The sequence below is a fragment of the Protopterus annectens genome, chromosome 12.part0 (assembly GCF_019279795.1).
Source record: "Protopterus annectens isolate FY-2018-M chromosome 12.part0, PAN1.0, whole genome shotgun sequence".
In the NCBI taxonomy this organism is placed as follows: domain Eukaryota; kingdom Metazoa; phylum Chordata; order Ceratodontiformes; family Protopteridae; genus Protopterus; species Protopterus annectens.
Window position 1 is genome coordinate 1,516,412,093 of NC_056746.1, and position 24,572 is coordinate 1,516,436,664.

Genomic DNA, 24,572 nt, shown 5'->3' on the forward strand with positions numbered 1-24,572 from the left:
TCCTCTACGGGAACTAACTGGGACGCAGACGCAGGCTGTCCCTGGGGCTGGACGATGGAAGACAGACCCATATGCGAGGGAGTGAAGGGAGGATCCGTAGTGCAGACCGGGGACTTCGAACTCCTCGACAGCACCCTCTCCACCAAGTCAAAGGCCGAAGGTGAACCACTATCCCCTGGCTCCGAGAGTAGTCCCCTCGGCTCCAATGTGAGGACCGGTGTCGGAGCCGAAGTGATCGGACCCGAAAGGGAAGTGTGCTCCAACAGCAAAGGAGCCGAAGACACACTCACCCCTGCGGATCCGAAGCTTGGCTCTCGGCCCCGAGAGCTCGGATCCGAAAGATGACCCGATAAACTCGAGGGTAAGGCCGGTGTCTAAGTAGCAGCTACTATTGGCGGCGACTCCCCGGTTCCAAGACTACTCAGATCCAATGGCTCTGAAACCTGATAGTGGATCAGAGAAGGAGCAATGGGTGCAAAGAAAGGGGCCAAGCTCCCTCCCAGAGGGGGGGGGGCAGGAGCACTCCCATCTGCATCTGGGCCTGCAGGAATCGACGCATCATCCAGTCCATATCTGCATAGGACAGACTCCTGGTAGACCTGGAAGAAGTCATCGAGGCAGGCTGGGAAGGCTGCCTAGACGACCTCGAAGGCGACCGGGACTCCTCCTCCGGCTCCTGAGAGAAGCGTGGATAATGGAGCAGAGAGGGGGAAGACCTGGAAACCCTCACATGGGAACAAGTTAATTTAGCTGGCGGCGCCGAAGGAACTGATTCGGCCCGCCTCTTATGGCTCATGTCTATCCCTCTCCTTCTCTTTATGTCTCTTCTCTTTACTAGAAGAGTCCCCCTCTCCCTGGGAAGCAGTGGGATGTTGAGTCCCAGCCAGGGGAAGGGAAGCTGAATGCTGAACAGTCGCAGCCACGACTGGTGCCACTGAGGGAGAGGAGGAAGAAGAATCCGGGGGCAAGAGTCCTGCCAGGATTAGCTTGTTTCTCCTGTCCCTCAGAGCCCGGGGGTTGAAGGCTGCACAAATCTGGCAGCCCGATGTTAAGTGGGCTACCCCCAGGCAAAGAACGCACTGAGTGTGGCCATCAGTTGGGGACAGCTTATGACCACAACTCAGCACATTTTGAAAAAATGGCCTTAAGGCCCTCGGCCATCACACAAGCACATGCCCTGACACACAGTAAGGGGAAGGGAAAAAATACTAATTTACCACAAAAAAATAACAAAAACATGGTTTAACTAAACTATGGGCTTAATATACACACACACACACACAGAAACAAGAAACTATTCATCTAAGAAAATACACCTAAAATCCTCTCACCAAAACGTTAAGAGCTCGTCCCTAATGCTTCAGAAGCCGCGGCAAACGAGATCTGGGGACTGGAGGGAGGTAGCAGGGTATTATGGGTAAGGGGGAGGAGCTAAGAGCTCAGATCTTTAGCTTGGAAAGCTGCCGACTCAGATCCTAGGTCGGATCCGATACCCACAGGTTGGTTGCTGATCAAATGAAGTTAACTACTTCAGATTAATACTTAATACACCTCACAAAGCAGGGATTTTCCTTAAGGACCTCTAAGCTTTCTATTCACCGTACTTTTTCTTTGAGTGTGCATTACTGACAGACTCATATTTTAATTCTTATGCAGCATTCTACTCAAACTTCTTAGTCTACACAACAAATTAACTTGATCATGAAGTTCATGCTTGCTATAGCTCTGAACAGTATCTGAGATATTTCTGTGATGGATTCTCAAAACATCCAATCCTGACTTTTACACCATGAATTTGTACTACCATTTCTGGCTTCTTACAAGCCAGGCATTTTAAAACATTATGACTATTTACGTCAAGTACTACTATTTGTAAAGAGATCATGTACTTACTACTATTTTTTAATACTAGTACAACAACTTTTGACCTAATAGTGCAAATCAATGGAGAAATATGTTAATGTGCACACAGCTCTCTGCTCCTATCTTCAGACAAAATATTAACATATGCACTTAGTCAAGTTTAAAACTGAACACTCCACTTATTTATTTATATATTTCAAATTTTGGCCCCAGTGCAGCACACCATCAACTGCCAATGCTGCCACTCCTCAATCTCAAATGCCAAGAGTCATTCCTGACTGCCCCTCCTAAATCCAAAAAGACACTTTTTCCTAATATCCAACAGAACACTGAGGCATCACAATGCATCATGTCTGCTGCCATAAAGATTTTTTTGCACATATCTATGCATACATACAAATATTTCAAGCACAGACATTAGTACACTTCTAGCCTGCCTATATACCAAAACACTTGTTCCTATAAAAAGTGTCCAGGCTGTTCTTAAAAATATCTAAACTAGTACTTGCTTTAATGCAATTTGGTAGTCTGCACCATGCATCCGCTGCTCTCTCAGACAACCAATTAGTACACTTCTCCATCCTACAGAATTCTTCTACATACGCTGTCTGATGATTCTTGAATATTTTCTGATTACTTCAAACATTCCCAGAGGTAGTTGTCTCTAAATGTCCTATATACCTGAATTAGATCACCTCTTCGACATCTGTAAGAGACACTGTACAATTTCAGATATTTCAGTCTTTCATAACTTAAATTTTCACATCCATGGATGTCCTTGGTATACAAGCAATCCCTGAGTTAAAAACGAGTTCTGTATTTTAGTATGGCCTTAAGTCAAATTTGTAAGTTGAAACAAGTACATATGGTTCTTATTAAATATCATTTAGTCAAATACTTGCCTCAGTCTAGTATTTTATTCTTTGCATATAAAACACTTCAGAAACATTTCCAAATTAAAAAAATCGTACACATAATGTATACTGTAGTAATAATAATGGTGCAAGTACAGTGTAATAACAGTACAGTCACTGTGTATACACTACAGTACAGTAGAACATTCCATACAAAAAAAAAGTTAAACTTACCTCTTTTTAAGTTTCACTTCACATTTCTGTACTACAGGTATCAACACCCACAAATGTTTTCCACTCTTTCCTGAACTTTCAGACCTCCTACTGTCACCTAGACCCTAGTGAGCTGCAATGTCATTTGCCCTTTCTACTGTACAGTACAGTAACTACTTCAGTACTCTACAATACAGTGGTCTTGACAAGTCAGATTACCAGCACAGTGATCTCTTAACCAATCAGATCTTCTGTTTTCCATGAAGGTGGAAGTAACTGCTCTAACAAGACTTGTGACCAGCTTCACAAATGGGGCAAAGAAAAGTACAACATAATTCTTCATTTTCAAGTTAAGATTTGGGCATCTTTAAGGATTTTTATTTATTTTCACGTTATTTCCGACATTGAGGCAGCCTGTTCTTATCTATATGGGTTGCCTTTATGTCAGATGACTGTAATCCAGGGACTGCCTGTATTTCTGCTGTACTCTTTCCAGTTTACTCATGCTTGTTTTCTATAAGGTTTCCATATTGTTATTCCATACTCAAGTTTGGGTCTAATGTAACTAACAATGACTTCATCGTTTGACTTCCTAGACTTTATAAATCTTTTTATACAACATAGTTCTATAACATCATTAACCAATTGGTTGGTATGATTAGAAAAACTCAAAGCTGGATCTACCCATATACCCAGGTCCAGACCTTCACTGCCCCACATCCCATGTACAATGAAGTACGGCTATTAAGGCTGAGAACATCTTATGGTGTACAAATTTGTAATAGGATGCATATAGTTAACTACTGGGGTTATCACCCAACACTTAAGACCTCCCACCAAAGGTAGGAAGTCACAATAATATAGTTACCTTTCCCATCTTCCAGCAGACTCCTCAGAGATACGAGATGTGCTAGTTAAACCTATGTTACCTTGGCTGCACTCAGAGCTCCATCTCTCTGTGCCACAGAGCCACTGGAACACACTGTTTATTCATTTCCAGCATTTCTTTCCAAAAACTTCACTTCTATTCTTGTCTCAGTACTAATGCTTCTGAGATATTTTCAAACTTCATAAATCAAGTTTCACCTCAGTATGGCCCTGCAGCTCTAAGTGGATTTTGCTACTATTTGCCCTTGTTTAATCTGGATGTGGACCAAAGAGGAGGTGACTGACTTTTCTTTGATGGTTGCAGATTTTGGGCCTGGCAGTTGTACCTGGTGACAGGAGGTTCAGTTCTGCCCTGCCTGTCTGAGTTGGCTGCTGTTTGTCCTTAAAAGTTTCTAATTATCTGTCTATTGTTACCTTGTAGATTTTCCCCTTCAGTAGGAGTTTGCCATGTATAAAAGGAGTTTAATATACTGCTAAAATGCAGTGTAGAGAGATTGCAGTCCTGCTGCACTAATTGGATTTTGTTTGTATACTGCCCTTATTTCACTTATGTTTGGCTTGCAGCAGCAGTGCACACTAAAATGTATTTAGAGCACCACAACAGTTATTAGAACACACTACATTCAGAATTATAGCAGTTGCCTAATGTTTTTTTTAAAGGTTCTTTCAAGTTGAAACAGAATGTTAGGATCTGTTTTACTTGCTTAACTGTAAGACAGCTGAGGGCTCCCTTCTACTTAATCTTAGTGTTACCTCACCTACTAGGTAATCAGCAATATTACGTCACTTCCAGGAAGGCATGGCTCAATGTTTGCTTTACAATTTGCTCTTCCCCTTTCTTTTGCTAGCTGCTCATTTCGAGGACTCTGAGGAAGAGTAAAAAGTTATGTTCTTACCATAATGTTTCATCTGTGCTGTTGATCTTCATTCATTCGTTACTGATGGGTCTTCGGAACCAATTTGGCAGTTATAACAAGCTTGCATCAGCCAAAAAAAACTCTTGAGCTAAGCATAACCATAGTGCCCCCTCCCTATCACCTCACATTGAGTCTGCCCATAAGAAAGACAGCAGAGGCTTTATCTGAGCAAATTCCTTATCACGAAGATTGGACCAAATCCGAACATCCAGGAGTCTTTTGGAGGGAGTAAGAGGATGGGATGTAATGAATGAAGATCAACAACACAGATGGAATGTTATGGTAAGAACATAATTCTTTATCTGATGTTAATCTTCATTCATTCATTAATGATGGAACAGAGTCCCTATCTACTTTATGTCCTGGGAGGTCCTAAGAAAGTATACTCCTGAGCACCACTGAACCAAAGCATGCTCTTCCACAGAGACCAAATCCAATTTGTAATGAATGATACAGGTATGAGTAGTAGTCCATGTTGCTGCTGCACAAACGTCATCCATGGAAGCTCTTGAAAGAAAGGCAACAGATGCTGCCACTGATCTGGTTATATGCGCTTTGACCTTAGTTGGTAGATAAAGGAAATACAATCTCAGCCATTTAGCTAAAGTTGCTTTAGAAAAGTACAGTTGTGTACACTTACCGTAAATGTAGATGTCCGAGTGTATTCACTGTTGCAGTCATTACATTTGGGTAATCAGCTGGCAGGTTGCCCTCAGTCGGCCTGATTAGCAAAGTCTTGGGTCCTGTGTCGGTTGCTGTCTCTTCTTCCATGACATCAGGTCGTCAGGGGTATAAAACATGCAGCCAACATCATTACCTCAGTTTTTCTTGCCCCAGATGTCAGGTGCCCCCCGAATAGGGAGCAAAATATAATCTTAAATTACAGCAATATACCTCCAATCAAAAGCAAATACACCAAAAAGGCTTATAAGCATAGGAACAGAAAGTAGAGGTATAGTCAGAGAAAAAACAGGGAGCTGGAGGGAGGGTAACCAGGACTGCAACAATGAATACACTCGAACATCTACATTTATGTTAAGTGTACACAACTGTACTATGTTCTTCGTGTTTCACTGTTGCAGTCATTACATTTGAGTAGATTCCCAAAGCCATGGTTGGTAGGATGGATTTATACAGCATTATGAACAGCAATAAGGCCCGGCAAGACAGCAGTGGCAAAGCCAGCTCAGGATTTAGAGAAAATTGGTAAATGATAATGCTTGGTGAAATTATGAACTGAACTCCAGGTAGCAGCTTCTAGAATATCCCTGGTAGGAACACCTCTGAGAAAGGCTGTAGAAGTAGATGCAGCCCTGGTGGAATGAGATCTGAACCCCTGACTGATAGGCTTTCCATGATGCTTGTAGCAGAAATGAATGCAATGGCTTATTCATCTAGAAATAGTTTGTTTTGAAATAGTCTTTCCCTCTGCCCCTGCAGCAAATGCTACCAGCAATTGTTCAGATTTTCTTTGAGTTTTAGTTCTGTTCAAGTAGAATCTCAGTTGTCTGTGCACATCCAAGGAATGCAGAATCCATTCCCCTTTGTTCTGTGGAGTGGGAAAGAAAGTTGGCAAATGAATGGACTGATTAACAGCCACACTGGATACTACCTTGGGCATGAAGGATGGATTGGTCCTGAGTGACACCCTCTGCCTGAAAAATGATGAAAGGCTCCACTGCCACAAGGGCTTGTAACTCAGATATCATTCTAGCTGAAGTGATTGCCAGAAGGAAGGCTGCTTTCCAAGAAAGAAATTTTAAGTCTGCAGTAGCAGCTGGCTCGAAAGGAGGCAGAGTGAGTTTCTCCAATACAAAGTTAAGGTCCCAGGCAGGGGTTGGAGCTCTCCTGGGTGGTCTCAAGTTCTTGGCCCCTTTGAGGTACTGCTTGAGCAGAGGATGAGAGAAGAGGGGAGGTTCTGTGTTGTAATGAGCTGAAATGGCTGAGGTGTGGATTTTAATGGAAGAAAAAGACAGGCCCTTGTGAAGCATCTCAGTTAAATATTGTAAAATCCGAGGTAAATTGGGTGCTGCTATGCTCATTCCTTGAGAGTGATCCCAAGCACAGAATCTTTTCCATTTGTCAGCATAAGATTTTCTAGTACTAGGTCTTCTCGCTTCCAAGATGACATCCATCACAGGTTTGCTGAGGGATGCTAAGGGTGAATTTAGGTGATTATACAAGCTGCAAGGTTCAATGTAGGGAGCTGAGGGTGCAGAATCTGGTTCTCCTGCTGAGACAGTAAGGTAAGGTGTCTGAGGCAGGTGCCATGGGGATATTTGTGACACACTGCACAGGAGCAGGTACCAATGTTGGCGTGGCCAGTTTGGAGCAATCAAATTAATTTTTGGCTTGTCCTGTTTGACTTTTAGCAGAACTCTGGAGAGCAGAGGCAAAGGGGGAAGGCGTAGACTGATAGGGTTTTCCAGCTGAATGACAGAGCATCCACTTTCCAGGCATTTTTGTGTTGAGTTCTTGTGTAAAACTTGTCCAACTGGTAGTTCTGGGGGGAGGCAAATAGATCTATGTCTGAGCTTCCCCATTTGCTTGTCAACATGTTGAAAATCCCTGCTTCCAGTTCCCATTCGTGTGGGTCCATATTTCTGCTTAGTTCGTCTGCCAGAGTACTCAGCTTTCCTGGTAGGAATTGAGCTTGTAATTGTACTTGGTAGCTCAAAGGCAGAGTTCCACAATGCCATGGCTAGTCTGCAGAGGGGGTAGGAATATGTACACCCCCTGCTTATGTACCACATAACCATGGTGTTGTCTGTCTTTACCATTAGTTGTCCTGGATGAAGGTAGTCCTTGAAGGCTGTCAGAGCATTCTGTACAGCTAGCATTTCTTTTTGATTGATATGTGGGTGCATTTGATTTGGGCTCCATTTGCCCTGAATGCACTTCCCTGCCAGATGAGCCCCCCATGCATAGTCCGATGCATCTATAGTTAGGGTTTGGGTGGCAGGGTTGGTGTGAATGGCAGTCCCTTGTTTTGGTGGCAGGCCTCTGCCCGCCATAGGAACTCTAGGCGTAGGCAAGATATGATAGGAATCATTGTTTCCAGGCTGTGACAATGTTGACTCCATAAACTTTTTAAGTACCACTGAAGTTTCCTCATATGCAGTCTTGCATATGGAATTAGAAGAATGCAGGAGGCCATGAACCCCAAGGCTTGCAGTATTTGTCTTGCAGATAGCAGGGTTATTGTGGCCACCTGTTTGAAGTAAGTCAACAAATTAATTTGCTTTTCTGGCGTGAGATAAGCCATCTGGGCAGTTGTATTCAAGCTTGCACCCCGGAATGTAATTTGCTAAGAGGGTACCAGTTGTGATTTATTTTCGTTTATGGTGTACCCTAGACAAGTTACGACCCTTTTTACAAACGCCAGATGTTTTATAAGTATGGCCTGGTTTTCTCCCTGAATTAGACAATTGTCCAGGTATGGGTATATTTGAATATTTCTTTGCCTGCAAAATGCAATTACTGGAGCAGGTACTTTGTGAATACCCTGGGAGCAGTAGACAAGCCAAAGGGCAGTGCAAAAAACTGATAATGCGAGTAGCCTGCTTTGAAGAGTAGGTATCTTCTGCAAGATTCCCTGATGGCGATATGCAGGTAAGCTTCTTTTAAATCTAGAGTTGCCAACCAAGCATCCTTGCCAAGCACAGGAAGTTACTGGTGAAGAGTCAGCATCTTAAATTTTGGAATGTCCAGAAAGGTGTTTAGAGTAGACCGGTCCAGATTTGGATGCCATGATTTGTCTTTTCTAGGTAACAGGAAAAGTCTGGAATAGAAACCTTGTCCCTTTTCCTCTTCTGGTAATGGTTGAATAGCCCCCATAGTTAAGAAGGAAAGAACTTGTTTCTGAGCCTCTGCCCACTGAATTGGGGGCAGGTCTGGCCATCCGTTTGGAGTTGACGTGTGGAAATGAAATCTGTATCCCTGGGACACTATATTTAAAACCCATTTGTCCTGGGTTATGAGTTGCCAGTTGTTTGCATGAAGAGCAACTTTTCCCCCCAAAGGGGTGGATGAAAGGCAAGTGCTTGGTAATTTTAAAGGAAAGTCATTGAGATTGTTTACCATAGGGGGGTGTCTTGTTATTTCCAGATTTGGAAGTGGAGGCATCCCATTGCTTAGTTCTGAGAGTCCCTTGGGACTGAAACCTGGTGCTTTTGGTGTGTCTGGGTTTGGCATGAGTGGATCTGGAAGGAGCTGGAAAGGACCAGTTCTTAGTAGGCCAGTGCATACTAAATCTTGGAGGTTGCACTTGTAAGAAATCTTCCACAGTTTGCATAGATTTAGCTTTATCTTCCATCTTTTTTAGAACTTCTTCAGCCTTATTGCCAAACAGATGGTCCTGATGTAAAGGAGCATCCAAAAATGTTGCTTTAACATGATCAGGCAGAGATTGCTCCTTAAGCCAAGCATGCCTTCTAAGCACAGACCCAGCAACAGCAGCCCTGCATGACGCCTCTAAAGAATCAAAACCACATTGCAAAGTATGTTTTCCAACTTATTCAGCTGAATGCAATAAACCCTGTAAATCTTTATTTTCCACACAGTCAGAAATCAACATCATTTTCTGTTTAAGCAGTCCCATGATATGCTGTTGATATTTTAGCATATGAAATTGACAATTTAAAGCCCTGATAGCCAAGGTTGCGTAAGTATAAACCTGTTTACCCCATCTATCCAGCACCCTGGAGTCTCTATCAAAAGGGGTTGGATTTTTAGCAATAGAAGCCTAAATGTCCTTGGGCCCCTGAGAAATGGTTTCTGGGTTCGTAACAGGATTTTTGAAAAGGAATTTGTGGGACTCAGGAACCCTGTAGTATCTGTCTGGTTTACTAGGAGCAGTAGGCAGGGAATCAGGGGCCATACTGGATTCCGAAAACACATCAACAATATCTAGCACAGGAGGTATAGCCAAAGGCCTATGCTGAGGAAGAAGGAAATCCCTAAACCTCTTTTTGGATTCAGAAAATTCCTGACTTTCCCAGTGGAAATGCTCCCTTAAGGTATGTAAAGTTTCCCCAAAAGAAAAGTCCTTAGGGGGGGAAGCAGAGGGAATGGAATCCTCTGCATCAGAATCCTCATAAGTAGGTATGGACAAATCCAGGTCATTGGAAGAGAAGAAACAGAGTCCTGTTCAGAAGATTCATAGTCAAGCTCATCCCTAGGCCTCATAGAAAGGGGGGGGGGGTTGACTATCCTAGATTGGAGTAATTAGATGTTCAGCCATTTTGATAATTTGTTTTTTAGGCATAGTGGCCTGAATATGTGGCCTGGGCATCGTTTTTTAGACACAGCGAGATATTGGCCTTAGTACTGAAGGTGGAGTTGGTTTAATATGCAAGTCTGTAGGCCTGAATACACCCTCAGAAGCCGGTGCCTGCACAGCGGCTCCGGACCCATCCAAGGTAGAGACATCCACGGGTTCCATAAAAGCATCTCGAGGCATACCAAACTCCGAATGGGTCTCAGTAGAGGCCTGTGAATCAGAAGTAGCGGGTATCAGGGGCTGCAAAAGCACCTCACTGAGCACCGGCAAACTGGTGACTGCCTTAGGAGAAGTGTCGTCAGCAGTTTTGGACCTCAAAGGCCTGTCTCTGTCTTTTTCTTTGCGTTTTTTTCAGTATTACGGTAGTCGGATGGCTAACCAAAGTCATTTCTGGAAACTTACACCGAGAACCGAAATATTTAGAGGCAAAAATGTACCGACTACTTATAGTGCTCTGATTAAATAAAGCACAAAACAGACAGCAAGGTATGTCGTTATCAGGGCCTAGGCAAGGAATACAGTACACATGAAAATCTTTATGAGGTACTTGCTTCCCACAAGTAATTCAATTATTAACTTTTACTGACATTGGTAAGGAGCAAGAAAAAGTTTCCCCAACGGGGTACTTAGCTTTAAGTTGAAGACTTCGGTTCTGAAACTCGAAAACGAAAATTTCAGGAGTCTGCCGACCGGCACTTGCGAACTGCTTCTGCTTTGGGCACCGCACAGCAAGAAAGACTGAGGTAATGACGTCGGCTACATGTTTTATACCCCTGACAACCTGACGTCATGGAAGAAGGGACAGCAACCAATGCAGGACCCAAGACTTTGTTAATCAGGGAGACTGAGGGCAACCTGCCAGCAGATTTCCCAAATATAATGACTGCAGCAGTGAAACACTAAGAACATCAGATTTTCCCATTTTTGGTCCTGAAAAAGATAAATATAATGGGTCAGATTTCTGTAGTGATTTAGTCCCAAGTAGAAATGTAGTCTATGCACATTAAGGAAATGCAGGCAATATTCTCCTTTATTAGAAAAATTGGGAAAGAAGACTGGCAGATCAATTGTTTGCCTAATAGTTAAATCTGGAATAACGTTGGGTAAGAAAGAGGGATTAGTCCAGAGTGATGCTCTGTCTTTATGCAAAACCATGTAAGGGCATTTTATGCACAAAGCTTCCAATTCAGATATTCACCTTACTTATGTAACAGCTACCAAGAATAGAGTTTTCCAGGATAATAATTTCATATCACAAGTGGCAGCAGGCTCAAAGGGAGGGCAAGTCAAGGGCCATAGCACCAAAGTCAGATTCCAAGGTTTGACTGGCTCTTTGAAGGGTGGTCTAATGTGCATGACACCTTTCAGAAAGGTTTTACAGAGACGGTGAGATATCAAGGATGAGTCCTGGAAGCCATTGCGGAAGTTTGAGATAGCCGCCTGGTGTACTCGAATAGTGGAAGTTGCTGCTCCCAAATGGAGGTGGTTTGATAAATAGTCCAGTACAGAACTCACTGGGGCTGAGAAGGGGTCAAGTCTTTTCTCTCTCTAGACCAAATTATGAAATCTCCATTTGCCAAGATAAAGTTTCCTGGTGGATGGTTTGTGGGAAGCCAGAAGGATGTTTCGTACAGGGGAGGATAAGTTATTCTGCCTGGCAATTACTGGAAATGGAGGAGCCAAGCTGACAGCTTGAGACTCGATATGTTCGGATGGATCAACCCTTGCGGGTGCAACAGCAATTCCACGGTTGGGTGGAGCAGGTGAGGCCAAAGGAAAGGAAACTAAACTTGTCAGGGGCAATGAGGATTACTCTGCTTCTCAACTGAACGGCTTTCTTTAGGAATTGCGTGATCAGAGGAAGAGGGAGGAAAGGCAAAATGGAGTCTCGTGGGCCAATCGTATATTAGAGTGGTCTGTTGGGGACTTCCCTTGAAGGGGGTTCAAGGCAAAGTAGCAACTGCATTTGTGGTTTGCGGGAGACATGGACAGATCACAGCAAGGCGGGTCCCAGAGACTTAAGATCCTGGGCAGGGTTGAGGGATCACTCCTGAGGCAGGAGAATGTATCTGCTCAGCTTGTCTGCAATTACATTGGAATCCCTGGGAATGTGCATTGCTATCAGAAAGAGATTGGAAAATATAGCCCATTGCCAAATTCTCATGGTTTCTTGAACAATGGGTAGGATTTGGTTCCCCCTTGTTTTTTGATATACCAGACTATGATCATGTTGTCTGACTGGATAGCAACTGTCCCTGACGGGAGGACAGTTTGAAATGCTTGCAACGCAAGAAGCACTGTCCTCAGTTCTAGAGCACTGATATGCAGGTTGGCCTCCATGGAGGACCAAGTGTTTTGGACTGTCTTTCCCTAGAAATGCCCCCCCCCAATCAGGGAAGCATCTGTGCTCACTATGGCCTTGGGCTGAGAGGGGGAGAAGGGAAGGCTCCATAGGCCTTTTTCTAGCTTCATCCACCAAATTAAGACTTGTTTGTATCGATGCATCGATTTATGCGGATCTGAAAGGACATAGGATGAGTTAGAGGGGACCACTGTGCTGCTAAGCGCCACTGTAGTAGTCTCATGTGTAGTCTTGCTAGTGATCTATGCTGCCATTTATCCTAGGAGCTGAAGGACTGCATGAGCTGAAACTTTGTCCTGAGAGAGTATTACCCGGAGTTGAGACCTTAGTCTTTGTAACCTGTGAAGTGGAAGGGCAACTAGGCAAGACTGAGTGTCGAACGTTGCTCCTATGAATTCCAGATTTTGAGTAGGAGTCAATTTGGACTTTTGAGATTCCCAAGGATCTTGCTAGCTTTAGGGTGTAATATAGGGCTGTAATCAGCAGATGCTTGGTGGTGGGGGGGGGGGGGGGTAAAGGAGCCAATAATCTAAATATGGAAACACCTAGAATCCTTGCAGTCTCAAGTGAGCGGTTACCACTGCGATACATTTGGTAAACACTCTGGGGACCGCAGAGGGACCCAAGGGCAGCATTTGGAATTGGAAGCGACTGGCTCCCAGCCGGAAGTGGAGGAATATCCTGGAGCATTTGTCCATTTTTATGAGGCAATACGCATCCTGGAGATCTAATGAGCACATCCAATCAATTTTTCTCCAGAAACAGAAAGATAGACTGAACCATGACCATCCAGAACTTTGTCTGTCTGACAAACTTGTTTAGGATGCTGAATTGGCATTCAGTCCCCTGTCTTTTTTGGCACTAAAGAACCAAAAGTAAAATCTGGATTCTATCTGGTCTAGTGGGACTATTTGGATGACTCTCTTCAGAAGAAGCTTTTGTATTTCTTGAGCTGCTGCTTCCAGTTGACTGAGTGGGACATCAGGATTTTGCCTTTGCACCTTCGGGAAAGAATCAAAAATGATGTGATAACCTTTGGTAATTACTGTCTGCACCCAAGAATCTGTTGTTCTGGACTGCCAGGCAGGGTGTTGCAGAGAGAATTGTCCCCCAACTGCTTCCAGAGGTAAGCAATCGGGCTGCTCTTCAGTAGCACTGATAGGGCTTGCCCAGAGAAAGAATCTCTAGATCCCTGATTATGCGCACCCCCGCTGCCTCTGCAGGGGCATCTTCCTAATGAGGTTCCCTTCTGCCCCAGGGGAAAAACTCACCATGTGTGTTGCAGAAAGGACCCTGGGCTTTCCTGTACCACATCTTTCCACTCCTCTGATTCCTAAAGAAGGATCGATGAGGGGTGGAAAAACACGTACCCATGGAAGACAGGGTCTTGCCGTCCTTTTCACACCTGGCTATTGTGTCTTACCTTTGGGCCAAAAAGAGAGGAAGCTTCCATGGGAGCACTGAGAAAGGAAGGCTTAAAAGTGCCTACAAAATCACATAGGTGCATCCAGATGTGACCTCTCATGACAACACCTGCACCCGCTGCTCCAGCCACCCCTTCGGCAGTGTGAGAAATCAAATGCATGGACGAGTTAGTTATAGACTCCTGGTTGGCAAGCTGTGAGTTAACTGTCGCGTACCTCATCAGATACTGCTCCTGCTAATGTTCCCGAGAGTTCCACGATCAGGTCTCTGGTGATGGGTAAAATGTGCCAAGTATTTCAAGGACCTAATGGCAAAGGTCAATGAAGCGTATACCCACTTCCCTAACCTGTTCATCACTCAAGACTCCCTGTTTGGGGGATGGACAGTAGGACTCTCCTCGGTGATTTCTTTCCTAGTGGCTACCACCACTACCACAGCATCTGCAGGTATGCCTTTGGATCAATGGGTGGTGATCCTCTGGAAGGAAGACAATTTTGTCTGGTCTCCAGGGAATAGGTTCAATGGTGTCAGGATTCCTCCAAGAGCGCTGCACGATGAGATGAACTAGATCATCTGCAGGCGGGGTCACCCAAGAAATAGAAGGCCAAGCACTGAATGCCTGCAAGAATACGGACTCCTCAGAGGAAGGGTTGGTGGGCTTCCAGTCTCCCCGCTGCTTTAAAATTTGTAGTATGTCTCCAAAAGAGACACCTTCAGGGGGTGACCGTGGGGACCCTTCCCCCCTCATCATAGTCTGCATCTTCAGTAAGGGATTTTTCAGGGGAATCCACGTGCTTCCTCATGCATCTGAAGAGGACTCAAGAGTGGGTGCCCCGTGGAAAGGTATCTTGCGATTTCCGTACTCCGTGTCCCAGAGTAGTGGACTATGTCAGCTGTGGTTCAGAGGACATGTATATGTGGCATTCCAGCGCCAAAGGAACCAGCTGAGAGGCTGATGAGGCAAGTGCCCCCTCCATTACCTGTAAAGCAGGGTTCCCCAAAGAGGTATGGGAGCCCAGAACAGAGAAAGACCACCTCAAAACCAGGGTCACACCCTGCTCAGATGAGTCTACCCCCAGGGAAGGAGTCAGGAGAGGACTTGGTGCCGCCAAGATGATCAGAAATGTAGTGGACAGCACCGTAGAATAGGCACTGTATTAGGGATCACTGTGCTAACAGACCAGTCACGATCCCAAGGATGGGTCGGCTCTCACTGAAAATAGGACCACAGAGGTAGGAGCCATGGTAAGATCCACCAATTTAACTGAAGAGGCTGGAACCAAGGAGTGCAAAGGAGGAATATATGTCGGACTCTGTGGAGAACATTCTTCGGCTCTGGATGGGCGGGAGGATTTAGAAGGCATTGGAATTCCTCTGTCCGCCAGGAGCTGATCCACAAGTCTCACTACGTTGAGTTCCGAAATACTCCTGGAGAAGTGGGTTGACATCCCAGATAGGGAATCATGGTGTTCTAGAAAAGGACTCAACTGTTGTCTAAAAAAAGATATCTACCGTCAGGGAGTATCAGGTCCAAGGTAAAATTTTGCCCTTCGGCACCCTGGTCAGAGGACCAGTAGGTTGTGTAGGAGGGGGTGGCAGTAACCTGAATTGGGGAGACTATCGTTAGTCCCGAGAGGGTCATCAGTACCATAGTGGAGGTTGGTACCATAGGAGAAGTAGTCTTGGACGGTTCCAAAATTGATGACAGCACTGCAGAAGGGGTTAGAGGCCCCGGTGTCGAGGATGGCACCATAGAAGAGATTTGACGGCCTGGTGCCGAGGTTGCAGAAGTCAATTTAGGGAGTTTTGCCTTTGGCTCCATGGGGGACTTAACAGATTTAGTCTCACTGGCATGTGAAAGGGAAGGTACAGATTGACTCCTCTTTTTATGTTCCTTCTGAGGAGAGGTTGAGCCTCAGGCTCAGATAAAGCCTCCAAGAAAGGAGTTTTTAGGAGAGCTTTCAATATTAATTTATTTTTCGTCTCAGTCAAAGTGTGGGTGCTAAAGCCCTTACATAAGTCACAAGGGGATTGAGCCTTCAAGTGCGGCACCCCAAGACAATAAACAGAGGATAAATGTCTGTCAGAATTCAGCATTTTCCTGCCACACTGATCATTGCTTAAAGCCTGTTGTCCTCTTATCAGCTATTATCATCAATTCAAACAAGTTAACAATGAAGGAAAGGCTCTGCCAGAATAACAGAATACGAAGCACACAAACAGTCAAGAAAAGAAAGGACTGATTATTTTTATTTTTTTTTTACCAACAATGGTAATGAAGAAATACCCAACGGGTAAAGAGAAGGAAGGCAGAGAGAAAAGGAGGGGATACCAACAAGGGTATTAGAGATTACCTCAGGTGTAAGGGAGGCCTGTGCCAGCAATGGTACAAAGAAATACCAAAATTTGATAAAGAAACAGAAAAAAAAAATCACTCAACAGACAGCAAGGGTAAGCAAGCTATAAACTACTAAAAATAAGGTAGGAAATCTCAAAGGTAGGGAAAAATTATCTAAGTTAAAATATAAATTCTAAACCACTTAACCTGAGAGCTGGCCTGATGTGTCTTGATACTCCCCGCGGCAAACGAGATATGAGGTGATAGGGAGGGGGCACTATGGGCAAGCTTAGCTCAAGAGTTTTTTTGGCTGGTGCAAGCTTGTAATAATGGCTGACTTGGGTATCGGTTCCGTCCTGTGAACCATCAGTAATGAATGAATGAAGATTAACAACATCAGATCAACTGTTTTATGCTTGCTGAATCACTTTTTTTTTTTTTTTTTTTTTTTTATTTACAAAAGCTACCTGTGACAGGAGCAAATACCCATTAAATCTGGACTCAAACCATTTACACACGTCAGTAGAAGCTGAACACTGCATTACAAACAGCTAACAGACCCAATTTGCGAAGGTTGTTATGAGATCAGACCAAGCTGCCTAGACTTTGAACAAACCCTGGCCATAAACTACTACTAAAACGCACCTTCACATGCAACTTTACAAACAGAAGTGAGTCACCCTGGCTCCAAACTTCTATTCCTATAAGGACTCCAAAGCCTATAGCCACCCACGCAATAACACATTACTGTAGTTGGGTACAATGATGCCCTATCCATCAGGTAGTGCATAGCTAGCTGCCTCTATAAAAAGGATTTGGGATGTAGCTCTGCAGCCCACAGGTCTCGCTCTCCACTCGAAACACAAGTAAGCACTCACTGTTACCCCATGTCAATGTGAGTGTCCTTACATGCTCAGCTTGGGAAAAGTGAGGGGGAAGAGATGCAGATTAACTGTTGCTGCATGTGCCCCAGGCAGGTAAAACACTTGCCTTGAACAGCATACATTGTCTTCTGAGAAAAATTCTACAGCTGCAAATAAGAAGTTATGTATTCACCATAATGTTCCACCAGAGTAGGTAAACTTCATTTGTTAGCAACCTATGGGATTCGGAGCCGAGCCAGCAGTTTTCAACAGCTTTAGATCCGAGCTCCAAGCTCCTCCCCCTACCCATAATCCCCTGCCAACCCTGACTGACCTCAGATCGAGTTTGCCCAACAGCAGAGACTGCTATAAAATTATCATTCTCAAGATAAGTGGGTAAACCCCATGGACCTCAGTATGAAGACATTCACAAGTGAGGGGGCAGGAGGGAGGGACGGTTGCTGACAAATGAAGTTTACCTACTCAGATGGAACGTTATGGTGAGTACATAACTTCTTAATCTGAAGTAGTTAACTTAGTTTGTGCAGCAACCTATGGGACAATCTTGGGCGGCCTTCATGGAAGGATGTTCCGGAGCACTGCAGAGCCGAAGGATGCTCTCCCTTTGGAGATAATGTCCAATTTATAGTGATTGATAAAGGTATGACATGAGGCCCAAGTGGCTACCGAGCAAATATCATCCAAAGAGACTCTATCTCTAAAAGACGCAGAGGTAGACACAGAATGAGTAGAGTGGGCATGGACTCCCTGAGGTGCGGGCCTGCCTGAACTTTCATATGCTAAAAGGATACACTGTGAAATCCATCTAGACAGTGTGACTTTAGACACAGATTAACCCAAGTTAAAATTGGCAAAGAAGACAAACAACTGGTCAGATTTCTAATGACCAGATGTCCTGTGGATGTAGAAGCGAAGTTGTCTATGCACATCCAATGAGTGTAATTTGTATTCCCCTTTGTTATGGTGATTAGGAAAAAAGACCGGCAGGTTGATGGACTGGTTAATATTAGACTCGGAGGCAACCTTGGGAAGAAAGGAGGGATTGGTACCGAGGTAAACTCTATCCTTGTAAAAGAGGAAGTATGGGGGGTTTTACACAGAGGGCCTGTAGTTCAGAGACCCTTCGAGCCGAGGTGATAGCGACAAGAAAGGCCGTTTTCCATGACAAGAATTTAAGATCTACTGTAACTGCAGGCTCAAACAGGGGAGCTGTCAAGGCCAGAAGCACCAGCGTTAAATCCCAAGGAGGGACTACATCCTTCACTGGAGGTCTGAGCAGAAAGGTGCCCTTCAAAAAGGTCTTGCATAATTTCGTGGTGATCAAAGGGCCCAGTTCATTTCCCATGTGATAATGAGAGACAGCTGCTAGTTGAACCTTGACTGTGGAGGAGCTAGCCCCCTGATGGAACAGTCCTGACAGAAAGTCTAATACAGCGGGCAAGGGAGCTGTAAAAGGATCCAAATTTTTGTGTTCCGCCCAAATGGAGAAACTTTTCCATTTGCTGCTATAGATCTTTCTAGTAGAAGGCTTGCTCGCTGTTACTAGAATAGTTTTAACTGGTGAAGAGATGCCGGGAGTCCTAGCTACGAGTGGAACTGGAGCAGCCGAGCTGTGAGCTCGAGGTTGACCAGGTTCGGGACTGGGAGATCTAGGGGTTGGGATATTAGATCTGGACTGGGATCCAGAATCCAAGGAGGATTCACCAGATGAGACCAAAGGTAAGGGAAACAGGTTTAACGAGGCCAAAACGGGGCAATGAGGATAATCCTGCTCCCCAACCGACTGTCTTTCTGAAGAAACTTCAGCATCAGGGGAAGAGGAGGGTAAGCGTAAAGAAGACCAGGAGGCCAAGCATGCACCAGAGCGTCTCTCGGGGGGTCCCCGGAGGGGGAAATGAGAGCGAAGTAGTCGTAACATTTTGTGTTCAAGGGAGAGGCAAAGAGATCGCAACAGGGTTGACCCCATTTGGCAAAAATACGATTCGCTATCTCGGGATTCAGAGACCACTCGTATGGTAACAGGATGGTGCAACTTAGTTTGTCTGCTAGGATGTTGGACCGTCCCAGAATGTGCGTTGCTATGAGAAAGCGGTTGGTGGAGATCGCCCATTCCCACACCATCATGGCCTCTTGGCAGAGTGGGTAAGACCTGGTTCCCCCCTGTTTGTTGATGTACCAGACAACTGACATATTGTCTGTCTGAATCGCAACGCTAACAGCACTGCCCTCATCTCTAGGACGTTGATATGCAGTGAGGTCTCCGTGAGGTCCCACATGTCTTGGACTGTCCTGCCCGAACAATGCCCCCCCACCCGAGGCGGGAGGCATCCGTGGTCACCGTGGTTAGTGGAGGGATCATAGAAAAGGGGCGCCATTGCTGGGGGTCCGGGGATTGGAGCCACCATAGGAGGGCCCTCTTGCAAGCTCTGCTGAGTGGAATGGGATGGCTCAGAGGATAGTGAAGAAAGAACCACTGCACCTGAAGGGTCCATTTTAAGACCCTCATGTTCAAACGTGCCATTGGCAATGGGTTGATTGCTGCCGCCATCGAGCCAAGAGCCCTCAGGACCAATTCCGCCAGGAGAGCTGGAGATTGCAGAATGGCTTGCACGTGTAGCCTCAGGGTTAGTAGCCAGTCTGAGGTCAAGAAAGCTAGGAGTTTGTTCGTGTCTAATCTGGCCTCTATGAAGTCTATGGTCTGAGTTGGAGTAAGAGACGACTTCTCTGTGTTGATAGTGATCCCCAGCCGGGAAGCTAGACGAAGAAAGTAGTTTCTGGTTGCACAGAGTAGATTCCTTGTCGGGGCGGTCAGGAGCCAGTCGTCCAGGTAAGGGAAGACCTGAATTCCCTGGAGCCTCAGGTGGGCCGCTATCACTGCTAACACTTTGGTGAACACCGTGGGGGCTGTGGTGAGACCAAAGGGGAGGACCTGAATTGGTAATGACTGGCTCCTAGCCGTAAGCGGAGGAACCTCCTAGATCGCCTGTCCATCAGAATGTGGTAGTACGCATCCTTCAGGTCTATAGAGCACATCCAATTGTTCTCCAGTAAAAGGGGGAGAATGGATTGAAGAGTGACCATGCGGAACTTCTCTTTGGTTACTGACAGATTCAGGGAAGAGAGGTCGAGGATTGGTCTCAAGTCCCCCGTCTTTTTTGGCACCAAGAAGAAGCTGGAGTAAAACCCGGACCCGCACTGGTCTGGGGGGACGTGTTAGATGGCTTTTTTTTCCAGCAAATGTTGGATTTCCACTGCTGCGGCCTCTGTCTAATCGGGTGGGACATCGGGGAGGTATCTGGGGCTGCGTGGGTAATGAGAGAAGGGAATCTGATACCCTCTGGATATGATGCGAAGCACCCAATGGTCTGTAGTGATGGACTCCCAAGCTGCTGGGTGCTTCGAGAAACACCCCCCGACTGCCTCCAGAGTGGAGCAGTCGGGCAACCCCTCAGGGGTGTTGCGTGGGTTGGTCCGAGAAGGGTTCTCTGAATCCAAAGTTCCGCGGGCCCCCTCTGCCTCTAGGGTGGTGTCCACCCTGCCCTCCTCTGCCGCAGAAGGGCTGGGAGTCCGGAGCGGGATGAGACTGTTGCGACTTCCGGAACCACATCTTCTTCTGTCCCTTTTGGTTCTTAGAGAAGGACCTCTGGGGAGCAGAGAAGTGGACTCCGACGGCAGACAACGTCTTCCCGTCCTTTTCGCTCTGGACCAAAGTATCTCGCACGGTTTTGCCGAAGAAGGCAGAACCATCAAAAGGGGCATTAGCGACAGATGCCTTAAAGGGTTCCGCGAAATCACAGTGCCGGAGCCAGGCCTGATGTCTCATAACGAGGCCCGCTCCGCTGGCTCTAGCGGCTCCCGTGGCATGACACAGTAGCCACATAGAGGTGTTAGATATGGATCGTAGAGTGGCCATCCGGGTGGAGTGTAATTGTTTGTCCTCCGCCGACATGGACTCGGAGGGCGACGCAGCGTACTCTTTGATAAGGTCCCACTGCAGTCATAGCACATGTGCCATGTAGTTCAGTGACCTCACAGAGAAGGTAGCCGAACTAAACACCCGCTTCCCTAGGCAGTCCATCGAACGAGACTCCTTGCTCAGGGGATGAACCGAGGGACTCTCCTGAGCAAGTTCCCTCTTGGTGGCCGCCGCCACCAACATGGCTTCTACAGGGGGGGGCCTTTGCTCCAGTGGGATTTGTCAGAGGGTGGGCTGAGAATCTTGTCTGGGCACTTGGGGACTGGCTCCACACTGTCCAACTCCTTCCACGCCCTGGTAGTAATCAAGTCTACCAGGGGGTCGGCCGGAGGGGACACCTAAGAGGTAGACGGGCCTGCTTCAAATGCCTCCAGGAACACGGATTAGTCCGAGGTAGGCTTTGGGGCAGACCCCCCCCCTTATTCTGAGCATCTCCGTGCTGTCACCAAATGAGACATCTTCAGGGAGTGATCTTGGGGAGCCTTCCCCTTCCTCCAAATCCGTGTCCTCGGTCAAGGACTCGGGGGAGTCCAGGTGCCTCCTCTTGCACCTTCGCTTGTGAGGAACCTCCCCGGGGGGGCTGTCCAAGGAGGTCTCACCAGCAACGTCTTGTTCCAATGGAACTACCTGGGACGTCAGAGCAGGCTGTCCCTGGGGCCGGGTGATGGAAGTCGGACCCAACTGAGAAGGAGTGCAGGGTGGAGCCGTGGCAAGGGCTGGGGGCCTGGAATCCCTCGACAGAACCCTCTCCACCACGTCGAATGCCGAGGGAGAGCTGCTCTCTCTGGGATCTGAGAGCAGACCCTCCCTCGGATCCAACGGATGGATCGGAGCCAGTGCCGAAGCGATCGTATCCGACGGACCAGAATACTCCGACATGGATGGAGCCGAAGACATACCGATACCGCTGGATCCGAAGCTCAGCCCTCGACTCCAAGAGCTCGGATCCGAAGAAAATGGACCCAACATACTGGAGGGAAGTGTCGGCGCCGACACACCCCCGGCTCCAAGGCTGCCCGGCTCCAAAGACTCCGAACCCGGGAAACGGGACGGAGGAGGAGCTATCGAGGCAACGAAGGGGGTCGAGCTCCCCCCCGGAGAGGGGAAGGCAGGAGCACTCCCATCTGCAGTTGGGCCTGGAGGAATCTTCTCATCATCCAGTCCAAATCTGTATCGGTGAGACTTCGGGTAGATCTTGACGAGGCCACCGAGGCGGGGAGGGAGTGTCGCCTCGATGACCTCAACGGAGATCGGGTCTTCTCCCTCCTCAGGACCAGGTGAAAAGCACATGGACCGGATCCGAGAAGGAGGAGACCCAGAAGTCCTGGAGGGAGAAGCCCGCTTAGCCGGGGGGCCGAAGCGGAGGCCTCTGCCCGCCACTTGTGGTGCTTCTCCTTCCTCCTTTCTTTCCTAGCCTCCCTCTCCTCCGGGCCTAAGGTGGGAGGTTGAGTCCCAGCCAGGGGGAGGGAAGCAAGAGTGGCAGCCACCGCAGCGGGAGCCACGGGAGGACCGGAGGTAGAAGACCCGCCAGAATCAGCTTAAACCTCCGGTCCTTGAGTGCCCTGGGGTTGAACGCTGCACAGATGGTACAACCAGAGGACAGGTGTTCAACCCCAGGGCACATCACACACAGAGTGTGGCCATCCGCTGAGGACAGCTTATGGCCACACTCAGTGCACTTAGAAAACACTAACGTTGGGGCCTCAGACATATTAGAAGGTAAAAACCACACACACACAACCCTGACGGAACCACGAAGGAAGGGGGAGGTTAGAATATGGAACAAAATAAATTAAACTAAGATGGTTCTAAGGGATAAGGGACCTGAAAACCACCAAGAGTTAAGGAAAAAGGGGTAGAAAAGTTAAATTCTCACAAAATGTACGAAAACCACCTGAAACTCGGGATCAAGCTGCTGAAGTAAACCGCGGCAAACTAGATCTGAGGTCAGTCAGGGTTGGCAGGGGATTATGGGTAGGGGGAGGAGCTTGGAGCTCGGATCTAAAGCTGTTGAAAACTGCCGGCTCGGATCGGAGGTCGGATCCAAATCCCATAGGTTGCTGCACAAATTAAGTTAACTACTTCAGATCAAAAGTTACTTACCATACTGCTGGATCTTTGTTATTCCTATTCCGTCACTTTAACTTAGCTCAGGTCCCTGTAGGGGCTGGTAGAGGAGGCTAGAACGGAGTTGCCACTGTACATGCCCATCAGGGGTGACAGTGTTGGTTATTACTCACCAGATGGGTGATACCTAGTGGAAGCAGTAAATGTATAGCCCATGTAGCCTGCATCTGCTGAGCCCATACTGCAATACTATCAAACTCCTGCCACAAACAGCTGAGCTCAGAGGACTCTCGGGCAGGAGTGAATGGGCCAAAGGGCTCTTGCCTGACCAGAATGATGCACAGTCTTGACAGGGGTCTAATAAGGAAGGTGCCTTTTAGAAAGGATTGACACACCTAGGAAGTTAGAGTTAAATTACTGAAACCCTGGTGGAAATTAGAATTGGCTGCTAACTGAACTTTGACAGTGGACTAAATGGAGTCAGAAGTGAACAGAGTAGACAAAAATTCTAAGAAGGAGGGAACAGAGAAGGAGTTCAGTGTCTGTTCTAATATTCAAACTGATAACCTCTCCCACTTACTCTTGTATGGTTTATGAGTTGTAGCTTTATGTGAAGTGTAAAGACTATGGATCACCCAGGAAGGGTGGCCATTAGAAGAACTACAGAAACCATGTGGTCAGTTTGAGGGAGCAAATGTTCAGGTGAGGCTCACTGGATGAAGTGGGATAGAAAATACAGTATAGGATATTTAAGCCAAGGCTGCTGCTTCAGGTGATACCATAACATTGGGAACCAAAACTGCCTTGGCCAGAAGGGGGCTATGAGAATGGCTGCAGCCTTGCACAGCAATTCTTCTACACAAACACTGTCATTAGTGGTACCAGGAGAAGGCATAAATAAGACTAGATGGCCACTAATAAATCAGTCTGTTCCCTGGTCTCTGCCCCTGTAAAGGAATTAGGGTAAAACAGCTGCCACACTTGATGCTGACTGGGGATGCAAAACGGTTGAAACAAGGCTCACCAAGTAGCATAAAAATCATTTGTAGTACTGATGAGTTGAGAGACCTATTTTGTAGTAGTGGAATACACCTATTGAACCTGTCAGCCAGGTCGTTCAACCAGAAATATGCTTTCCTGTCAGAAAGCTCTGTGAAGACATCTCAGACTACCATGACCTCATGGCTTCCTGGCTTAAATAAGTTCCTCCTTGTTTGCTAATAAGCAATAGAACTAACATGTCTGTACAGAGAAAGATTACACCATAGGGAAGTAAGTTCTGAACAGCCTGCAATGCTAGGATTGCCTTCATCTCCAGGATACTGATGTGAAGAGTAACCTCTTGCTGGGTCCATGTCTCCCTGCAAATGCCCCCATACCTAATGGAGGAGACATCAGTGGGTCACTGTGGTCCTCAGCAGGGGGAAATTATTTATTTCTGTTTTTTCTGGAACAGTGGCACACTGGATCCAGCAGTCTAGATAAAGTAAGCACAGGACAGCCA

At 46.5% G+C, this 24,572-nt stretch overlaps 1 protein-coding gene across 1 annotated transcript in view; it reads right to left on the reverse strand.

The window, feature by feature from the left end:
* SEC14L1 (SEC14 like lipid binding 1) overlaps window positions 1-24,572 on the reverse strand; it is a 1,962,612-nt gene that overhangs the window by 738,457 nt on the left and 1,199,583 nt on the right. The window lies entirely within an intron of this gene.